At 39.3% G+C, this 9,776-nt stretch overlaps 1 non-coding gene across 1 annotated transcript; it reads left to right on the top strand.

The window, feature by feature from the left end:
• Window positions 1-8,192: 8,192 nt before the first annotated feature.
• trnar-ucu (transfer RNA arginine (anticodon UCU)) lies at window positions 8,193-8,282 on the top strand. The gene is given in 2 exon segments: window positions 8,193-8,229; window positions 8,247-8,282. It is a non-coding gene; the product is annotated as a tRNA-Arg (tRNA).
• Window positions 8,283-9,776: the final 1,494 nt, after the last annotated feature.

The following is a 9,776-nucleotide window of genomic DNA, read 5'->3' as shown; positions in this document are numbered from 1 at the left end:
AAATAAAAATGCATTCACACTAACTATTATTTGTAGTCCTCCAGCACCACACTGATTTTGCTGCAGACTCTGCAGTGTGCAGCAACAAAGTTATAATAGTAGGAGACTTTAATATTAATTTTGAAAAAGCAGACGATCCATTAAAAAAGGCCCTTGCATCAATCTTAGATAACTGTAACTGGATCCACACATTACTGTAATCATACCCTAGATTTAGTCCTGAGCCTGGGTGTTAGCGATGATAATCTAAATATTCTACCTCAAGCTTAGTAACATCAGACCATTATTTAATCCCCTATGAGCTACATCTTAAGCAAAATGTTAATTTGGCCCCTTGCCACTTTCTAAAGCATGCAATAACCCAATGACCGCTGTACAGTTTACTGAAAACCTCCCAGACCTATCAACCTTAGCTTACACTCCGTCAGATTAAACATAGCTAGATAGATTAACAAACGGTCTATAAAATACCCTTCAATTAACCTTAGACAAAGTGGCTCTGCTCGCACAGTGGTACAGTGATCAAACTCGTACCTTAAAACAAACAGCGCAGAAACTAGAGCGAAAATGGCGGACGACCCAAGTGTCCCAAGATTCCAGCTTCTTTAACCAGTAGTGTTTTTAATTTTTTTAATAATAAAATAGAAAGCATTAAACAACAACTCCAACACTCCTTATTAAATCAAACATTTGACCTTAAATCAAAATTGCCTACTGGAAGCCTTCTACCCACTTCCACAGCCAGATTTAGAAAAAGATTTCCTCAGCAAATTTCACAACCTGTACACTTGACCCAATTCCCTCTAAAATACTATACGAAATACTCCCAATTATAATCAGACCTCTTTTAACAATAGTAAATTCATCCCTTAGCTTAGGGCATGTACCCAAAACCCTTAAATTAGCAGTCATGAAACCTTTAATTAAGAAACCAAATCTCCTAGTCCATCCATGAATAAGAAATTCCTATCTGGATTCAGACCCCATCGTAGCACAGAGACAGCCCTAGTGAAGATTACAAAGATCTCTTTCTTGCCTCTGATCAAGGCTACGTATTCTTTATTAGCCCTACTAGACCGCAGTGCAGCCTTTGATACAATAGTTCACACTATTCTACTAGAAAGATTAGAGAAAATGGTTGGAATCACAGGAACAGCCCTACCATGGTTTAAATCATATCTAACTGAACACTATCAGTTTATAAAGATAAAAGATTTATCATCAAATTACACAAGTAAGATATGGTGTTCCACAATACTCTATTTTAGGACTGCTATTATTTACATTATACATGTACCACTGGGCAATAATTTCCATTGCCATTGCAGATGACACACACCTCTATATATCAGCCCAACATGTTGATAAATTTAGATTGAAGAAAATGGAGGACTGTGTAAAGGATATAAAACTCTGGATGTCACATAACTTCTTTCTTCTTAACAGTAACAAAACAGAAGTTCTCCTTTTAGGTCCAAAAGACACTAGAAATAAACTATTTTTATTTAGATCAGCTGATTTTTTCATTATCCCTGGTCCAGCAACTAAAAATCATTTGACTGAATAAAGATTTGAATAAAGTAAACCATCACTTACCTGACTGGTGTGACTGGGTAAGGTCTTGGTGTAGCACCTTCACAGTGTTTCCGGAGAGCACAACAGATTCCAGGCAGCAGAGGTGAAGCCTTTCTCTGTGATAGAGGACTGGACGTCATACCCAATTTCATCACTTTAACTGGTGGTACTATTTCCACATATTTCTCAGACTAGGAGAAGCTGCATTTGCAAACACTAGTAAATTAAACTTCACAGAAATTAATCGGGCTGTCTTACTAATGAGCTAAAAAAACACAGTCACTTAAAATCCAAGCACATTTGAGTTTGAGAACCTTGAGTTTGGAAAGCTCAGTCAACTTAGTTTGATATTGGATCATTAGATATTCACTTTGCCCCTCCTCTCACTCACAAACAAATCCCCTAAAACCTCAAACATGACTTTAAAAAAAACGATGGAGAACAGAGAAACTACACTCATTATATTTCCTCAACATTTCCAGTCTTTCCAATTGGACAAGGATATTTAATCAGAATAACCAGAATTCCTGCAACAGGTGCTGTTGATGCTAAAAGACAAAACAAATGCAGAAATCAAAAACTCTCAGAGATAAAGAGCTGCTGGTGTTCCTTATAAAGACAAACAAACCTACTGAAGAACAGAGAAGAAATTAAAATCAATGACAAACCTTAACTTCTTCAACAAACAGTTTTTTTTTATCACTTTAGAGGTTCTAAACACGCATGTAGCGCATTTTCATAATAAATAAATCACTACTGTGACACTGTGGTACAATATGCCTATTTTAACCATTTTTAATGTAATATTGTTCCAGTTAAACATCCATAAAGCATGTAAATCCAAAATCAGCTGTAGTGTAGAGAGACATCTGAAATATACTACTACCCTTAGAATAGCCAGATCACAATTTACAAAACAAGTACTTAAGAGAGCCTGCAGATTTCTTGTGGACTGCTCACTAGTGCTTGAAGGTGGGTAAAATGTTGTCTGTACTCACCCTCTTATTAACGGTACTTACTTGAAGTCCATAGAACCAATCCAAAACATAGGAGTTGGTATTTCAGACATCTTTCTTTCTGATAACAGTTTATAATCCTGGATGTTTCCTTGTGAAAGGAAAGTCTGAACCATGGAAATCCCTGGTTTGAGTTGCTGAGAGTCAATTCAGGAGTGATACATTTGTCTTCTGTGTGTAAAGTCTATCCCAATGTCCATAAGAAGAACAAGTTAGTTGTAAGGACTGCAAATAGAGAAACAAACAAACAAAAAACAAGACAAAAGTGAAGCTTTCTGCAAAAGCACAACAGCACAAAACCTCATGAAGCCACATCTAAACCACCTTGCTGTTTCATAGTTCCCTCCCTTTTGGCTTGTAACCTGGCCTACTTCCAATATACTGCCACATAGTGGATGGAGTAGGAATTACCATTAAAAAAAAAGGTCACAACACTGGAGTCAACCGAGTGTCAGCTATGGCTTTAAGTAGGCCCAAGTTTTAGGATTTTTTTTAATGCCAATATAGAAAATAGACAATAGGCAAGTGGCTTAAAGTTCCAACCACAACAGGCCCAATGATACCTAAAGAACCAGCACAACAGGCCCAATGATAATGATCATTACAAATCAATACACATAACCAATCATCAAAATGATTGCATTTTCAACTAAAAAAAAACATTCTGTTAATAGACATCTCATATGAAGACTTTTGTATCCTTTGAAAAGAACTAAATCTGGCATGTGTGACTGTCTCCTATAAATACTTATAAATAAATGAATACATTGTAAGGTGAATGCTGTGCCAAGCTCTCACAAAGTGGTTTGTATTTCAGACATCCTTCTTTCTGATAACAGTTTATAATCCTGGGTGTTTCCTTGTGAAAGGAAAGTCTGAACCATGGAAATCCCTGGTTTGAGTTGCTGAGAGTCAATTCAGGAGTGATACATTTGTCTTCTGTGTGTAAAGTTTATCCCAATGTCCATAAGAAGAGCAAGTTAGTTGTAAGGACTGCAAATAGAGAAACAAACAAACAGAAAACAAGACAAAAGTAAAGCTTTCTGCAAAAGCAGAACAGCACAAAACCTCATGAATAAAACATACACAAAGCTTGACTGAATATAGAAAGAATTAAATGACAGCAAACTTACAGTGAGTGTTAGAACCTGTAGTTCCACCAGTAAGGATCTTCATTACAGTGAGACCTGAAGTGAGCCACATCTAAACCACCTTGCTGCTTCATAGTTCCCTCCCTTTTGGCTTGTAACCTGGCCTACTTCCAATATACTGCCACATAGTGGATAGAGTAGGAATTACCATGAAAAATAAGCAGTCACAACACTGGAGTCACACGAGTGTCAGCTATGGCTTCAAGTAGGCCTAAGTTTTAGGATTTTTTTTGTGCCAATATAGAAAATAGACAATAGGCAAGTGGCTTAAAGTTCCAACCACAACAGGCCCAATGAGACCTAAAGAACCAGCACAACAGGCCCAATGATAATGATCATTACAAATCAATACACATAACCAATCATCAAAATTACTGCATTTTCAACTAAAAAAAACATTCTGTTAATAGACATCTCATATGAAGACTTTTGTATCCTTTGAAAAGAACTAAATCTGGCATGTGTGACTGTGTCCTATAAATACTTATAAATAAATGAACACATTGTAAGGTGAATGCTGTGCCAAGGTCCTGCACAATTGTTTCTTATTTTAGTGACAAATAAATAGCAATTTACTACATTTATAACTATTTTACAAAGTTAGTGAGATAATGTTTACATCAATCCTGATGCTTTAAATCTCTCCCACATGGTGAGGTATACGGTTTATTTATTTAACAATGGTATCGGATCGGTACTGTGTATCGATCAATAAGTTCATGCATTGGTATCGATTATGTATGGTGTATCTGTAAATGTAACATATAGGAAACAACATATGACAGCATTATTGTAAGGCATTTCTGGCAACTTCACTGGTTAATAGAATATGCCTACATTGATAAATCCCCTTAAGTTGCACCCTGATTGGTGAATGTTTAGCATGTCAAATGTATGCTTGAATGTGATTGGCTAATACCAACCACAATAATTGACATATCAAGTCCTCTGGTCAGACTATTATAGAATAGGCTAAAGATGCAGCATGTAAAATTGCAGGTTGACTGGATGAATGGTTTCTAAGAGTTATGTACTATTGGCCTCGCTTTCTTGTGACAAATGTCCACCAAACTTGACATACCCCCTCAAAATAATGTGCTGAACAGATTTTGTTAAAATGGGCTTGTTCAAAGTCAAAGTGTTCAAAAGGTACAAGTTGACATTATTCATTATAATTATTATTAATTATAAATATTGCAGGTATTTTGCTACCAGATGTGTGAGGATTGGCAAAAAAATTCTTGAAGTAGAAAGGATCAAGAAATTACCCCCCCCCCCCCCCCCAAAAAAAAAAAAAAAATGAATTTTGTGTGTAGGACACAGATGCTACAGACCAGATGCTATTGAATAAAAACGCTTAATGCTTTGTTGTAACGCCACCATCAGGCCAGTGAATGTCATTTTTCTTGAAGCTGCTGTAGCTTTGTTGTGTCCATATGCAATGTGTTTAATGCATATATTAAACAAATTCGTTGTTACGGATTTAGGACACTGGCGGGCACTAGTGGACTGTTTGAGGTAAGAGAAAGAAGAGAGGAAAGGAGGAGAAGAATAAACAAAATAGTAAGCTCTCTGTTCCATAATCGTGTGTGGTTAATGTCTGACTCTGAACGACAAGTCAACACAACAAAGTGGCGACGAGAGAAGGAGTGAAGATACAGACATGGCTCTGCTCTCCTTGCAACCTCCTGCTGTGTTCCTGGACTGCCCAGGCAACCCGACAATTCCATTTGCTACTTGGAAAATGCTATTCGATAACTATCTGCTTGCTGTCGGGGGAGGCGAGTTTCCTGCCGAGAGGAAGAGAGCCTTGCTTATTCACTGCTTGGGAACGGAGGGTAACCGAATCTACAGCACCTTACCACTCGAAAAAGATGACTATGAGGGCTCAGTAAAGGCTTTGGAGAAGCACTTCAGTCCAAAACTAAACATTGTCGCAGAAAGATACCGCTTTAGGCAAAGAGCACAAGCTGTAGGTGAGTCAATTGATCACTATGTCGCAGCATTGCGTGAACTGGTAAAAAAATGTCAGTTTGGAGCTATGGAGGATGAGATGCTTCGGGATCAAATTGTAGAGAAAACAAACAGTTCCCGCATCCGTGAAAGACTTTTAATGGAAGAAGGTTTGACACTGGATAAAACTCTGGATGTAGCCAGGCGTACTGAAGCCGCTATAGCTGTTAGCGATTTCTGTGACTGATACAAAGCCCGTTGCTGCTGTGCAAGTGCAAAAGAAGGCACGTAACCCCAAAAAAAACCTGCTCGTAAAACTGATGGTGCTACGTCATGCTACCGGTGTGGTGCTGCTGAGCACAAAGCAAATGACAAGTCGTGCCCTGCAACAAACTCTAAATGCAAGTCATGTGGAAAATTGGGACACTTCTCAAGAGTATGCAAGTCCTCTCGAAAGCCAGTTAATGAAGTGACTGTGCCTGAAATGTGTGTTTTAAGTGTTGAAAATAATTTCACTGTTGATGCAATTTAACTAATGTGCCCTGTTACCATCACTCTACCAAATACTACTGCTGCATGTAATGTAAAATTGCTAGTTGATACAGGATCTGGCGTTTCTATACTGCCTAATAGTATTTACAATGCTAATTTTAGCTCAGTTAAACTGCATAATCCAAAAGTGCAGCTTGTGACGTATTCTAAGGAAAAACTGAATGTGATAGGATGTCTTAGAGCTGACGTTACTCACAATGGTAGTACTGCCTCTACTGACTTTTACATAGTGAAGACAGGGACACCTGTACTGGGCATGGACCTGGTTACTGCTCTCCAGCTGCAGATTAAAGGAGGACAGTTACTAACACAGGCGTCGGAAATCTGTGCAACGCTCCACCAAGCCAAAGCTCCATCTACTCACTTTGAACATGATGGTGGGTCACCTGCCACGTTCGGATGTGCGAGAAACTTCGTGCACAAAGTGAAGCTCCGGCCTGATGTGAAGCCTGTACGACAGAACCTCCGACATTTACCTCTCTCAGTTCGCGATGCTGTCTCCGAGGAACTCAAGGACCTGGAAAAACACGGCATAATTGAGAAAATTGATGCGTCTGAATGGGTCTCTCCAATTGTGGTCACCAAAAAAGAGAACTGGTGGCATACGCATGTGTGTTGACCTGAGGGAACTTAACAAGGCTGTGATTAGGGATAGCCATCCATTGCCACTGATTGAGGACATTCTGTCAGAACTGCGTGGCGCCGTGATGTTCTCAACTCTGGATTTGAAATCTGCTTACCATCAACTGACGCTGCATGAAGAGAGTAGGGGGCTCACTGCTTTCATTACACATGAAGGACTGTACCGGTACTGCAGAGTCCCATATGGACTGTGTTCAGCCCCAGCAGCTTTCCAAAAGATGATGATGCAGATTCTCAGTGGCATGAAGGGGGTGCAATGCTACCTTGATGACGTCATTACATATGGATCGTCAGAGGCGGAGCATGACGCCATGCGGTGTTGCGCAAAATCAATGATGCTGGACTGAAGCTCAATGTTAACAAATGCCAACTCCGGCAAACCACACTAAGCTTCCTTGGTCAAAAGATTGGACCAGAGGGTCTGCTGCCAGATGACTCTCACATTGCTGCTATTCTGAATGCACCGTCCCCTTCCGATCCTACAACCTTGCGCTCTTTCCTTGGCCTGAGTGCATGGTACAGCAAGTTTGTGCCAAATTACGCAACTGTCGTTGAGCCCATGAGAGCTCTTCTTTGAAAAGATTGTTCATTTCACTGGAACAAGACAGCTCAAGCAGCATTTAAGCAAGTCAAGCAGTTGATTGTGCATAGCACTGCACTGGTGATGTTTGACCCCAGTAAGTCAACCATTGTTTCAACAGATGCCTCAGACTATGGGGTAGGTGCAGTCTTGACTCAGATGGACAGTAACGGGGCAGAGCAGACTGTTGCTTTTGCATCTCGCAGTCTTTCTGAGGCAGAGAGGAAATACTCTATAGTCGAGAAGGAAGCGCTAGCTTGCATATATTAAACAAATTCGTTGTTACGGATTTAGGACACTGGGGAGCACTAGTGGACTGTTTGAGGTAAGAGAAAGAAGAGAGGAAAGGAGGGGAAGAATAAACAAAATAGTAAGCTCTCTGTTCCATAATCACGTGTGGTTAATGTCTGACTCTGAACGACAAGTCAACACAACAAGCGCCTGTCTAGTAAACAGGAGATCCTGGCTTGGAATCCCAGCGGTGCCTTTTCCTTTGGTAATCTTTAATCAGTAACTGCTACAATGAGTAAATCAACCCCTTTTTTATTGGTGTCAGACTATGACTAACAGTATGCAGAGCTTTGGTGTGTGCTTTGACTTGCAGATAATCATCAGACCACTGGGATTTACATATGCATAGTAAATTTATTATTTGCCTCAAATATTAGCAGCACTACTGTTATTTTATAGGAAGGTTGGCCAAGGAACCCGTTTCTTCACCTGGGCTCTGTGGTGCAATGGATAGCGCGTTGGACTTCTAGATAAATAGCTGGAGCAATTCAAAGGTTGTGGGTTCGAGTCCCACCAGAGTCGAGAGTGTTTCCTCTTCTTTATAGCTCTGTCTACTACCTTTTTGTACTTTTATTTGCAAGATTTGGTCTAGTCTTTTTACCTAATTAATAGCAATTTCAAACTTTCAGAAATATTCTGTTTGATGTTGGGGTATTGGAACATATTTGTGCTGCAGAAGATTCTGCATGTATTTGTGAAAAGTGAGATGAAGCAGTTTGAAATGTAGGATTTTAGCCTTTTCTGAATCAGAATGATGTTTGCTGATCCATTAAAAGATGTTTAAACAGAACCTGAAGGGTAAACAAAAGATGCTAAGTTTTGTGTGTACATTCTGCGTGACAAGGTCTAGTACTCTGTACATGTATATGATAGGTTTAAGCAATTGAGACAAGCTTTCAGAGTTGATGTTATTTGTTTCTGGAAAATGCAGAGGTTCCTAATCAGGGAAGTTTTTTTTTTTTGCTGTCTGTGTAAAGTTTGTATGCAAGAGAATGTTTTTGAGTTTGCCTCAAGCTATATTGTGTTGATATAGAAAATCAGTCAGGTAGGGTGCCGTGGCTTAGTTGGTTATAGCGCCTGTCTAGTAAACTGGAGATCCTGGGTTCGAATCCCAGCGGTGCCTTTTCCTTGGGTAATCTTTAATCAGTAACTGCTACAATGAGTAAATCAACCCTTTTTTTATTGGCGTCAGACTATGACTAACAGTATGCAGAGCTTTGGTGTGTGCTTAGACTTGCAGATAATCATCAGACCACTGGGATTTACATATGCATAGTAAATTTATTATTTGCCTCAAATATTAGCAGCACTACTGTTATTTTATAGGAAGGTTGGCCAAGGAACCAGTTTCTTCACCTGGGCTCTGTGGCGCAATGGATAGCTCATTGGACTTCTAGATAAATAGCTGGAGCAATTCAAAGGTTGTGGGTTCGAGTCCCACCAGAGTCGAGAGTGTTTCCTCTTCTTTATAGCTCTGTCTACTACCTTTTTGTACTTTTATTTGCAAGATTTTCTCTAGTCTTTTTACCTAATTAATAGCAATTTCAAACTTTCAGAAATATTCTGTTTGATGTTGGGGTATTGGAACATATTTGTGCTGCAGAAGATTCTGCATGTATTTGTGAAAAGTGAGATGAAGCAGTTTGAAATGTAGGATTTTAGCCTTTTCTGAATCAGAATGATGTTTACTGATCCATTAAAAGATGTTTAAACGGAACCTGAAGGGTAAACAAAAGATGCTAAGTTTTGTGTGTACATTCTGCGTGACAAGGTCTAGTACTCTGTACATGTATATGATAGGTTTAAGCAATTGAGACAAGCTTTCAGAGTTGATGTTATTTGTTTCTGGAAAATGCAGAGGTTCCTAATCAGGGAAGTTGTTTTTGCTGTCTGTGTGAAGTTTGTATGCAAGAGAATGTTTTTGAGTTTGCCTGAAGCTATATTGTGTTGATATAGAAAACCAGTCAGGTAGGGTGCCGTGGCTTAGTTGGTTGTACCGCCTGTCTAGTAAACAGG

Source organism: Salminus brasiliensis, chromosome 4 (genome assembly GCF_030463535.1).
Source record: "Salminus brasiliensis chromosome 4, fSalBra1.hap2, whole genome shotgun sequence".
NCBI classification, from domain to species: Eukaryota; Metazoa; Chordata; class Actinopteri; order Characiformes; family Bryconidae; genus Salminus; species Salminus brasiliensis.
Note: the sequence above shows the minus strand (reverse complement) of the source record. Positions and strands in the feature narration are given on the sequence as shown.